The 12,302-nt window shown below is 43.4% G+C and overlaps 1 protein-coding gene and 2 pseudogenes across 3 annotated transcripts in view; 2 read left to right on the forward strand and 1 right to left on the reverse strand.

Annotated features, from left to right (window-relative positions):
* POU6F2 (POU class 6 homeobox 2) overlaps positions 1–12,302 on the forward strand; it is a 367,227-nt gene that overhangs the window by 251,871 nt on the left and 103,054 nt on the right. The gene's annotated exons all lie outside the window — the stretch shown is intronic.
* Positions 195–957, forward strand: LOC103071502 (ubiquitin-conjugating enzyme E2 R1 pseudogene; annotated as a pseudogene). Its single transcript, XR_014368666.1, has one exon. The product of XR_014368666.1 is annotated as a ubiquitin-conjugating enzyme E2 R1 pseudogene (transcript).
* Positions 7,718–8,321, reverse strand: LOC103071222 (ADP-ribosylation factor-like protein 6-interacting protein 1; annotated as a pseudogene).

A 12,302-nucleotide genomic window follows, 5' to 3' on the forward strand; every position in this document is an offset into this window, starting at 1 on the left:
TTCCCTTTCATTTGGAGTTTTATGTTACAAATCTCTAAAACTCACTTGAGTGACCTATGCAGGTACAGAGGAGAAAAAACTCTTTTTTTCCTCTATTCATCCTAGGTTCTCAAGCTAGGGGCTTGTAAAATAGACTAACAAGGGACAGATTAAGAAGAGAAAAACAGGGAGAGCCCGGCGGCCCCGGGCCCGGCCCGTCCGCCGCCGCCATGGCCCGGCCGCTGGTGCCCAGCTCGCAGAAGGCCCTGCTTCTGGAGCTCAAGGGGCTGCAGGAGGAGCCGGTGGAGGGCTTCCGCGTGACCCTGGTGGACGAGGGCGACCTGTACAACTGGGAGGTGGCCATCTTCGGGCCCCCCAACACCTACTACGAGGGCGGCTACTTCAAGGCGCGCCTCAAGTTCCCCATTGACTACCCCTACTCTCCGCCAGCCTTTCGCTTCCTGACCAAGATGTGGCACCCCAACATCTACGAGACTGGGGACGTGTGCATCTCCATCCTCCACCCCCCCGTCGATGACCCCCAGAGCGGGGAGCTGCCCTCGGAGCGGTGGAACCCCACGCAGAACGTCAGGACCATCCTCCTGAGCGTCATCTCCCTCCTCAACGAGCCCAACACCTTCTCACCGGCCAACGTGGACGCTTCCGTGATGTACCGGAAGTGGAAAGAAAGCAAAGGCAAGGACCGCGAGTACACGGACATCATCCGGAAGCAGGTCCTGGGGACCAAGGTGGACGCGGAGCGGGACGGCGTGAAGGTGCCCACCATGCTGGCCGAGTACTGTGTGAAGACCAAGGCCCCAGTGCCCGACGAGGGCTCGGACCTCTTCTACGACGACTACTACGAGGATGCCGAGGCCGAGGCCGAGGCCGAGGCCGACAGCTGCTTCGGGGACGAGGACGACTCGGGCACCGAGGAGTCCTGACCCCGCGTTTCTGCAAATAAACTGACAGATTTTAAATTTTTAAAAAAAAAAAAAAAAGAGAGAAAAACAAACAAAAGTTTATGACACATGCATCGTGCATACACACGGGAGCACTTAGTGATGAGTAACTCGAAAGGGTGGTTAAAACTCAGGCTTATATAGCATCTTAACAAAGGAACAATACATTTTTAGAGAAGTGACAAGACCGAGGAAAAGGACTGTGAGCTTCTAAGTGTGGCAAACTGTGGGGGGGGGGTGGCAAATATATGGGGAAACTCATAGTAGATAAGCAAGATTTGTTATACAGATTCTTCTGGTGCCATCTCTGGGCTGTTAAGGGTCTAGACTTGTCTCCAGTAATTAACTCCTGTCCTTCCTGGTAGAGAGGGGAGGGGAGCCACCTTTACAAATTTATGTCCTGCTTTTAGGCAAAACAGGAGGTTGGCAGAGAGCTTTTCTTGTATCTACTGATTCTCAATTCCCTTCAGTGCAAAATAATCCTCATGTCCAAGTGGCATATTTTGGGATGGCATATTCTGGTACCTTTGGCAGGCATATTTATATAACCCCTCTGTGGTCATTATAAATTCTAGTAGAACTCAGTCTACACAGGGCTGGGTCAAATGTAAAATTCTCCTCGCCTGGACCAAGACTAAGATAAGACAAGTGAGGCGTTCATTCTCAGATGCAGAATCAAAGCGCACCCAAAACTGCAGTCGTCAAGAGAGGTCATATTTTAATTCAGTCTTTCAAAAATCAAAATGAATGCCAAAATCCATGATGAACTAAATATCGCATTTTAAAATATAGGATCAGTAACTGTATTGAGCCGTATTGGAGTCTGAGGCAAGAGGAAAAATCAGTAACACTGATTTTGTTGGTCATGAATTTTTTGCATTCATTTTGATTTTTTTAAAATATCGCATTAGATGTTATTCATCTTAATCAGTGTGGGGGGGGGCACACCCTTAAATTTTTTTTTAATTGCATATTTATTTATTTATTTATTTATTTATTTATGGCTGCGTCGGGTCTTTGTTGCTGCTCGTGGGCTTTCTCTAGTTGCGGCGAGCAGGCTTCTCATTGCGGTGGCTTCTCTTGTTGTGGAGCACGGGCTCTAGGCGTGCAGGTTTCAAAAGTTGTGGCACACAGGCTCAGTAGTTGTGGCGCATGGGCTTAGTTGCTCCGCGGCATGTGGGATCTTCCCGGACCAGGGTTCGAACCCGTGTCCCCTGCATTGGCAGGCAGATTCTTAACCACTGCGCCACCAGGGAAACCCAACACCCTTAAATTTTGTGCCTGAAATGAGTTCCTCACTTGTCTCAGCTTGGCTACCAGCTGTGTAAATGACTTACTTAGCAAATATTCTCCAAGGTCAAGGGCATTCTGTGCACTGGAAATTTCAGCCAGGTGTTGGATGCCACTTTCTAGTTGAACTTGAAAATCGTACCAAATTTTGCACGGTAGAAAAACAAGTGCATGTTGGATAATGGATTGGGACAGGGAGGCGCCGTAGAAGCCCATCCTCCTGTGTATTGTACAGGTCTAATAAACCAATCACTTTTTATTGAATTGAAATGTTACGACAATCAAAACACTTCTTTGACTGATATTTTTCACTGAACTAATTTATGGTTTATGAGATTAATAAGTTTGGTGAAAATGACAGAAGTATTACTATGTAGACAACATTCTCCCAGAGCAACCCAGGCCATGAGGACCTTTTAGAAACTGGAATTGTCCACACAGAGTGAGTAAGTCTTCCTCTTAGCCAAAGGAAATGTCATTATTATGGATGAGAAAATCCATCCAAGCCCAGAGAGTTCTCATGAAGATTAAATATAACATACTAATGAAAATGCTTTGTAGGCTATACATTTGTTAAGCAAATGTTAATTATACTACAGATATGAAAGAGTATGAATTTATTTCTGTTTATTTGACTATCCAGTAAATGGAGGGCTTCATTCACGATTCCCTCATTCAGCAAGAGGTTGGGTGAGAAACGGGAGTCCCTTTATCCAACCGTATTCAGCCCTGAATAAAATAAACAGAACATATTTAGCTACATTCTTGGCAAGGGAGAATTTTTCCTTTTATGAAAGAAAGAAAATCTCCTTTAAAAAAAAAAACCCTCAGTTCAACATTACTGACATTTCAAAGAATTTATTAGAAGCATTTGAGATCCAGGAGGAACAACAAAGTTTATATTGCTTTGAGAGTGGCAGGGGGGAAAATTAGTTTACCAAGTATATACTTATATACTGTGGTACTTCTTTGTCATTGTCTAGATGTACCATTCCTGGCCACTGCTCCATAGATTAGTCAAATCATGTAGAAAGGGGTTTAGCAAAGAAGGTGGTATGTTCACACCACTGACTTTGGAAGCTCACATCAAGTAGCAATAGATGGAAAGGATGCCAGACTCAAAAGGGGCCGTGGAAAGATTCCTGCAGCATTTGAACATGGCAAGTTACACCTTCTCAAGTAAACAGCACCAACTCTGATCGCGACAGTGGGGCAGATCCCTGGCTTGTCTGCAGCAAGTTCAGCGGTGAGCGTGGAGCCACACACTCAGTTTGGGTCCCATCACTGTCTGTTGGATGTAGCTGATAAGCTAATCCTAAAGTCTGGTTCAGAATGCTTCTGAAACAGTTTTGCCTGCATGTGCATAGATACAGGTGGCAATGTGAGCTGTCCAAAATGTGCTGGCTGGCATTTTGCTCTGAATAAGCAAAACATAGCCAGTATTTATGTTAACTTAATGCAATATTCTTGTGCTTTCATGAGCAAGTGTTTTTTCTTGTAGTTTAGCCTCAGTTCATTTCTTATAGGCTTGAGGTAAATTTTCCACAGGCTTTTATTTTTGTAGTTTATTTTATTATTTTTTTTACATATACATGTATCTATTCTTTTTCAAATTCTTTTCCCATTTAGGCTTTTATAGAATATTGAGCAGGGTTCCCTGTGCTATACAGTAGGTCCTTGTTGGTTATCTCTTTTAAATACAGCAGTGCATGCATGTCGGTCCCAAACTCTCAGTCTATCCCTCCTCCCCCCCGTCCCCCCCCCCGGTAACTATAAGTTCATTCTCCAAGTCTGTGAGTCTGTTTCTGTTTTGTAAATAAGTTCATTTGTATCATGTTTTTAGATTCCGCATATAAGTGAAATCATATGATGTTTGCCTTTCTCTGTCTGACTTCACTTACTATCACTTCATGATAATCTCCAGGTCCATCCATGTAGCTGCAAATGGCATTATTTCATTCTTTTCAATGGCTGAGTAATATTCCATTGTGTATATGTGCCGCATATTCCTTACCCATTCATCTGTCGATGGACATTTATGTTGCTTCAGTGTCTTGGCTATTGTAAACAGTGCTGCTCTGAATGTTGGGGTGCGTGTATCCTTTCGATCCGTGTTTTTCTCCGGATATATACTGGGATTGCTGGATCATACAGTAGCTCTATTTTTAGTTTTTTAAGGAACTTTCATACAGTTTTCCATAGTAGCTATACCAGTTTGCATTCCCACCAACAGTGTAGGAGGTTTCTCTTTTCTCCATATCCTCTCCAGCTTCTATTGTTTATAGATTTTTTGATGATGACCGTTCTGACTGGTGTAGGTGACATCTCACTGTAGTTTTTAAAAGTCCACAGGCTTTTAAATTGACTCCCAAAGTATAGGCTTGCAAGTGAATATTCTCCAGATTGTAAAGAAAGCACTTTTGCCATTATCTGCATTTATTAAGCACCTGTGAGGTGCACTGTGGCCTTAAGCAAGGTTTGCAGAACAGCATAATGCCATAGGGCAGGCGTGATCTTTTTTTTATTTTGAATATTTATTTATTTATTTCTGGCTGCCTCGGGTCTTAGTTGCAGTGCGCAGGCTTCTCTCTAGTTGTGGTGCGAGTACTCAGTAGTTGTGGCATGCGGCCTCTCTAGCTGTGGCTCGTGTGCTCAGTAGTTGCGGTGCATGGGCTCAGCTGCCCCACAGCATGTGGGATCCTTGTTCCCCGACCAAGGATCGAACCTGTGTCCTCCACATTGCAGGGTGGACTCTTAACCACTGTACCGCCAGGGAGGTACCAAGCATGGTCTTTAGAAGCAAGACAGACCTGGGCTCAGATGCTGGTTCTGCTGGGCGGTTAGGTGAGGTCAACCCATCCTTCCGAGCCTCAGTTTTCTCATTGGTTGGAGGGTCGTTGTGAGGATTAAATGAGATGATTTGTATGAGAGTATCTTCAGTTCCTAATAGCTGGCCCACAAAAAACATCAATATCCTGCCTGCCTCTTTGCCTTCCTTGACTATAGATATTATACTCCAAGGAGAACTGTGAGATAAAGAGACCCACTTGAAGTTGAACAAAGAGCAAATAGTCATGGGATTTATAATGCACATGTACACCACAAAATTATGCACGGTACGCTACGTGAAACCCCTTACAAGCTAGAATGCGGCTAGTAATGACATGTGAGTTTTGTCGCATCAGAGAGGTTTGGAGGATTTCCAAGGAGGGGGACTTAGCGGAGGGAGGGTAGAGCTCATGCCACAAAGGCCTAGGAGATGTGTGGAGATTAAAGGATTCTCACTTCAACCCACAGAACCTCACTTTCTTCATCAATATAAATAAGAACCAAAATCTCCTATTTCCTTCTAAATTCCCGAAGTTGTGCTTTTTAGTGTAAACAGGAAGAATCTTGGTGTTGCTGGCTCTGCCCCTCACTAGCTGTGTGACCTTGGGCAAGTCACCTAATCTCTGGGACTCGGTGTGTCACTTATTACATGGAAAGTTTATAGTAGATAATCTTTAAGTCTGTTCCAGCTTTACAGTCTATTTATGAAATAACACAGATAAGGTGGTTTGAATTATGCGGGAAGAAAGAACTATGTATGTAAAACACTGTTACCCACGACACATATGTAGGGCTCAAGAGATACTCCTGATGCTATTTGGCTAATATTTGCAGTGTGTTTTGAAATTTACAAAGTGCATTTTTATATACATTATTCCATGCATTTGGGCTCATAGGTTCACAGTTCTAATAATCATTAGCATTTTTCAACGGTATCTTATACTCTCTAAGGACTTCAGCCTCTCATTTTCTTCTCCCAGCAACCCAGAAGAGGCAAAAATCATCTTCATTCAGATTCAAGGAAATAAAAGTGTTAGAAAGTTGAAACAGCTTCCTCAGCGTCGTTGTCAGACCTCAGAGCACCTCCGTTTATATTTTACCCTCTCTGCAATGTTCATTTGGGTTGTCGGTGAAATATTTTTTTTTCCTTATTTGGCTTCCAGCATTTTCTAAGGCAACATTTCTCAAAGTGTCTTCTACAAAATTCTAGTCCAAAGAGATTTTATTGAAAATGGATTCCATAGTTTTTGGGATTCCAGCTTTTTTATTTTTCCCCTTTTACACAGAACAAAGTAGAAGAAATAATACAGGATTAAAACTACAAAAGTAGTTAATTGGCAGAACACACATACACACAAAAATCCAGATAGGAAGACAAGCTTATTTACAATGAGGCAACACATGTAAATTACGGTAGTTTGTATACAAAACCTTAAAAAAGAAAAGTCAAACATATGCTACATGAGTGCCACTGTTTACAGCAATATTGAAGGGGAGAAAACAGCACTTATTTAGGAACAGATATACCACAAGGTCCAGGTTTTACAGCATCAGTGCAATAAATTCACAAAACTATATTACAGCTAGTTAATCAGTTTAAGAACTGTTCCCAAATTTGTCACATTTCCAGCCCTCAGAGGTTCATTCCTACAGATTTCAACTACTCCATCTATTGGGACCAAAAGCAGCCAGTGTTACCATAAAATGAGAATCTTAAGGCTTACCTTTAAAGGCTTATTCTGGTCTTGAAAAACTAGTAGGATTTTCTACTGAAATGAATCTTGACTAAACACAGGATGAGTTTTGTTCTTTATTGGCTGGTCTTGGAGTGAAGGTCATAGACATGACTCTTAACCTATTACGTATGTACTTTAGTTTCAGTTAGCTGAAAATCTGGTTAAAAGTATGCTAAAAATCCTAAATACCATCTTGTGTAAGCCTGCTACTAAAAAGCCTTTAAGGATGTACTAAGTTCAAGTTTAAGTGCAAGGGAACAAGAGTTCTAAGCCTGTCAGATTCCCCATTTGGGAGGAAGGATCAATGTTTCCAACAAATTGCTCAATTCTGCACAAGGGAGAAGCCAACACATACTAGGCCATGGAATTAGGTTCATTTTATTCCACGAGGATTCTTCTCCCACGGTATTGAAACAGAATGAGGAGTGAATCTTAATTGGTGTCTTCATCAAAAGTGGTAAACTTGGTTTCTGTATTCACGAAGCCAAACAGTTGTTTAAGCAGAGTGTGGAAGCAGACAGTAGAGCCAGCTTCCTGTAGGCACAGACCACGATCTCGTATCCAGCTAAAGCAAAGATGAGCTTGAACAGTTATCCCAGGCCACTGTTAACTGTACTAAAGGATGAAGTTCACCACTGTATTATTTTAAAAGTAAGAGTTCAGTTAACCCTGGGTGAGAAAAACCAAGACAGGTGGTGATGATGAATGAGTTGTCCATATAAGGCCAGCTGATGAGAGCACACCCATGAAGACACTGGGCATAAAGCCTTACTTGGCAAGTCGGCATTTCTACTAACTAAGGGCAGAATGAGGGACAGCAAAGAGCTACATCTGTAATGTTTTAGTATCCAGACAGCATAACAGACACCGTCCCCAAGGACAATGTATATGCCATTAATTACACTGAATAAAGCAGATGCATTATTCATTTTTCTTTTCTTTTTGTTTGAGAAGCTTTTTTATCTCTCTTTTGGCCATTCCAATGTACTTCGAAATGATTCCATGTTGCTTTAGTCCAGGAAGCAAGAGTAAGAAAGTCACTGTCAGGTCGGAGAGACAGATGTTGTGGACTTGCTGTCCCACCCAAGCAACCGCAGCAAGAGAAATGATCATGGTCATGAAGTACATTTTAGGCTTTTCTTCCTTTCGTGTAGAGGCGTTTCCAGCAGCCCACAGCTGTGCGTCGTTTTTACTAGATTGCTGCAAATTTCATGGAATCACTGCTGTTGCTCAGTGGTCCATTTATTGGAGCCAAAAATTCTAGGCACTAGAATGGGAACAAGGTAGTCAGCCAAGCACAAAAACATAACAAAACAGGAAACTCCTGACAGAACGGATGGATCTAGATAGTAGATAGTCAGAAACACCAAAGAAACCACACCCATGATGGCAGGTGGAAACGAGGCAGACATCGGAGGACTTTATCTGCCATTAGCATCACTTCTCCCCATCCTTGAAGCTGCTCTTCCAGGCTTGCAGTCTCTGCAGCCAGCTGGTTGGTGCTGGGATTATCTCCTTCTGCCATCGTTTCCGAGGTGCCCCCTCAGTGAGCCCAAGACGCCCCCAGAACTGGCCTTCCTCAGAGCCACTCACGACAACCCTAGCCTCCTGGGTATATCTTGATGAATATTAGAATACTAAAAGCTAAAAGACATCCTGTAGTAAAGATGTCTAGTTAACATTATTTAACCAAGAAATTCCCAAACTTATGTAACCACTGAACCTTTTTTTTTTCAGATAACACTGATTAATATCTCATGGGAAATTCCTTCAGCAACCACTGCTCTAAGGCTTCCTTCTCTATTGTACAATCAGCACAACTAAAATAACCTTGCATTTCCTTACCTAGAACATCATGGAAAAATCCACATATCTAATCCAATGGATTGGACAGTGGAGAAAAGAAAGTATAGAAACATTGGGGAAAGAAGAGAAGGAAAGACTCAAAACCAAAGTAAGAGCAGGGAAAGCCGAAACCAAGGATGGTCCTTACAGTTGGCAACAAGCAAAATCATTGAGTCGAAAAAACGAAGGAGGGTCTGGCTGGGGTGTCCCTCATGGCGGCTGAGATCTTGGAGACCTTCTCCTTCAGACGGTCCTTCCTCCCCTCTCCTCTTCTTCACTGTCCATCATTTCTCCTGCTCACACACCACTGCACCTGGAATCATGCCTCCCCATGCCAGGACCTGGAGAAGTGACAGCAGGCTACCACTGGACCATATAGCCCCTGGCAAACCCATGGAATCAATAGGCCAGGGAGAGGGCACACCCTCCCCTCCCCTTATCTCCACCCTTCCTGTCTTGTGACTGAGGAATTTCCAGGAGTCAGGAGAGTCCCCAATACCCTGACAACCTCGATCTCCACCCTTGTGTTTTAAGAGGGGTTGGATTCCAAACAACAGGTCAATTCAGTCTAAAATCTGTAGCCAGGACCAAGTCCTCTAGGTTACCAGGCTGTCAAAACCCTTTGTCTGTGGGGCATTGTCATAGTTACAAAGCTCTCATCCTGGCTCTTTTTCTGTTTCCTATTTAAAAGAAAAAAAAAAAAAAAAAAAAAAACCCTCCAAGGAACCGGGGTTTGGCACTGGTGTTTTCCTTCTCTTTCATCCCCCACTGTTGAGAAGTAAATTGGACATTCTGGCTTCAAACACCAATGCTGGGGCCCTAAGAGTGCAGAGATAAGATAGAGAAAGGCGCCATATTGAGAAGACCAGTTCCAGAGTCTCTTTTTTCATGCATAAGAGGAACCCATGTGGCAAAAGTTCAGTTGCCCCTCTGAGTGGCCATCCACGGGAAAGGGCAATTCCGTGTTGTCAGCCACACAGTGGGGATGCCTGCGAGGCCACAGATGAACGCAGTGGTGCATTTGTATGCTGACAGCTCTCTTCTGGGAACTAGTGTCTGAAGGCCCAGTTGGGCTCCAATCAATGCAACCTTCCCAACCCGATACATTTTGTCTGAACTGTCATTTGACAGGGATCCGCCTGGTGCCACCACTTAGTTTTCTACCCAGCAAATATTTAACTGACATAAAAAGGAAGTAAAGTTAGGGATCTCCTTCTTTTTCTCAGCTGGGCTCCGTACCCCCCCCAGAGGCTGGCTGCTCTTTGTTGAGCTGTTTGTCCTTTGCACTGGGAGGTTATGAATGTGGCATTTAAAGAGAGCAAAGCAATGTTGAAGGCTTCAGAGAGGTTAAGATTTCAGAGAAATCCTCTCACTTCCCCCAAGGAAAGGTCTCCTGAGCCTGGCTGGCTTGGAAGTGTCTATATTTTAAATCAGAGGGAAAATAGTCTTGTGCTCTTGTCTAAGGTTCTAAAAAGTAACATTCCTTAGAGTAGTTATATCACCTGCAGTATTCTGCACCCCATGGAAGGAATTTGAACAATTTAGGGCAAAAACCAAATGGTCCTTGGAACCAACCTGGACAAGGCAGAAAGTTATTAAAGGCAGAAAGCAAAGATGGGGTATTTTCCAAGCTCACTGCATGTAACAATCACAGTGGATTCATTTTAAGCATCTTCAAGGTACAACCTGCACACCATTTTCATTGCTAGTGACTCTCCTTAAGTGATGAAGTGGGGGTCTTCATACCAGAAAGACCCCATATAACCAAATATTTTCTAGGCCCCAGGGGCCCATCATCTCCCTGCCTTGCTTGACTCCCTACCTCTTTTGGACATACCCAAGCCACACCATCTACAAATAGCTGGGGCCATGCCCACACCATCCACTGTATTTTGTTCCATCCTTTACTTTCTTTCCCAAAAGACAATTTCCAAACTGAATGCCAGTGGCTCTCTGCATTGGATGCACATTGGGACTACCTGAGGGGTTTTTTAAGAATACCGATGCCTGGGTCCCACCCAGAGATTCTGATTGAACCTGAGTGGGGCGAAGCGTGGGTAAGAGCGTTTTTTTTAAGTTCCCCAGGAGATTCCAGTCTGGGGCCAGGGTTCAGGACAGCTGCCTGTGGTCTTATATCAATAAATAGGCTCCCAATTGTTAATATCTAAAAGAGCAAATTCCTACCTCTTGGTTATACAAAATGCTTTTTACCAGATCTGTTGGCTGCATGAGTTGGCGCTAACTTTGCTCCTGCGATACAATAAAACTAGGTCTTCATTTCTCAAAAGAATGAACCCGTGTTACTTCTGCCCTGCCCCTCCCCAGATTCACAACCCATCATGGAATGAAAACAACCATATCTGTATGTGTGTGTATATATATATATATATATATATATATATATATATATATATATATACACTAGAGCCTCTATATATATATATATATATATATATATAGTTATCCAACTAGAGCCTTTCCCAATTCTGAAGTTGGGTTATTAGCCAGTATTTAGAGAAGACTCTCAAACCTGGTGATTCACATCTGGTACTCAAATTGCAACAGGGGAAATAGAGAATCCTTTCAGAATGTTTAACATTCTCTCCAAACAAGAACAACTGCTGCTGATTGAGAGCTTGTTAGATGTTCCAGCTGCTGTTAAAGTGATGACTCATCTAATCTATACTAGGACTTTTCAAGCTTTTGTTACATGTGAATCCCCCTGGGACCTTGACAGATGTAGACTCTGATTCGGTAGCTCTGGGGCAAAGAGCCCACCCCAGAGTCTGCATTTCCAGCCAGCTCCCAGGTGATGCCCATGCTGCTGGTCCCTCGCCCATATCTTGAGTAGCAAAGCTCTACTCCATGAACTTTTGAGGCCCCACTAGCGCCACTTCACAGATGAGGAAGTTAGGGGGAAGGACCTGTGAGACGCAGGATTCAAACCGAGGTCTCCCTGACCTGAGACCTTGTCCACTGTGTGAATCTGCCTCTTTGTAGTCTTTTTCGCACTGTGGCATGTCCATCTTTCAAAAGAGATCTCACTTAAATCACATAATGATTTGTCTCCTTGCAGATGAAGATGGAGGTAGATGCCCTGGTGGCAGGAAGACTCTTACTTTCTTGTCGTGGTCTTTCTTCCTGATCTGTCTTGATCTTACATGGCTCAAGAACCAGTAACTCTGAGGTTGGGGGTGAGGACTCAGCCACATCTTCTCTTTATTTAGCAATAGTAAATACACTAGTTTTGTTGAAAGCATTTCCACCAAATTGAAACTCAAGTACGAAGAGATGAAAGTGGCCTGTGGCCACTAACTACCTTAGAGCTGAGATAGCCGACAGGATCTCTATGAGAAGTCAGAAGGTCTTATTCCAGTTTTTAGACCCTAGATCGCCTTGCTACATAACCAGATACAAAGACCACAGCTACCTACTTTCCTGCCACCACCTTTCACGCAGCTGTGAAAGTGCCCTTGAGACTGTGTGCCTTAGTCTTGAGGGGGAGGGAGTCTCCTCTTCCATCATCATTTCAATACACTTTTTCAAGAGCAAAAGCCAAGCTACATGCAAAACAGGTGGCAAAAATCATTCAGACCCAGAGTCAGATCTAGTTGCTGGTGAAAAACCCTATAGTGCAACTTGTAAAACTTCTCGACGCTCT

This window comes from Lipotes vexillifer, unplaced genomic scaffold, assembly GCF_000442215.2.
Source record: "Lipotes vexillifer unplaced genomic scaffold, Lipotes_vexillifer_v1.1 scaffold548, whole genome shotgun sequence".
NCBI classification, from domain to species: Eukaryota; Metazoa; Chordata; class Mammalia; order Artiodactyla; family Lipotidae; genus Lipotes; species Lipotes vexillifer.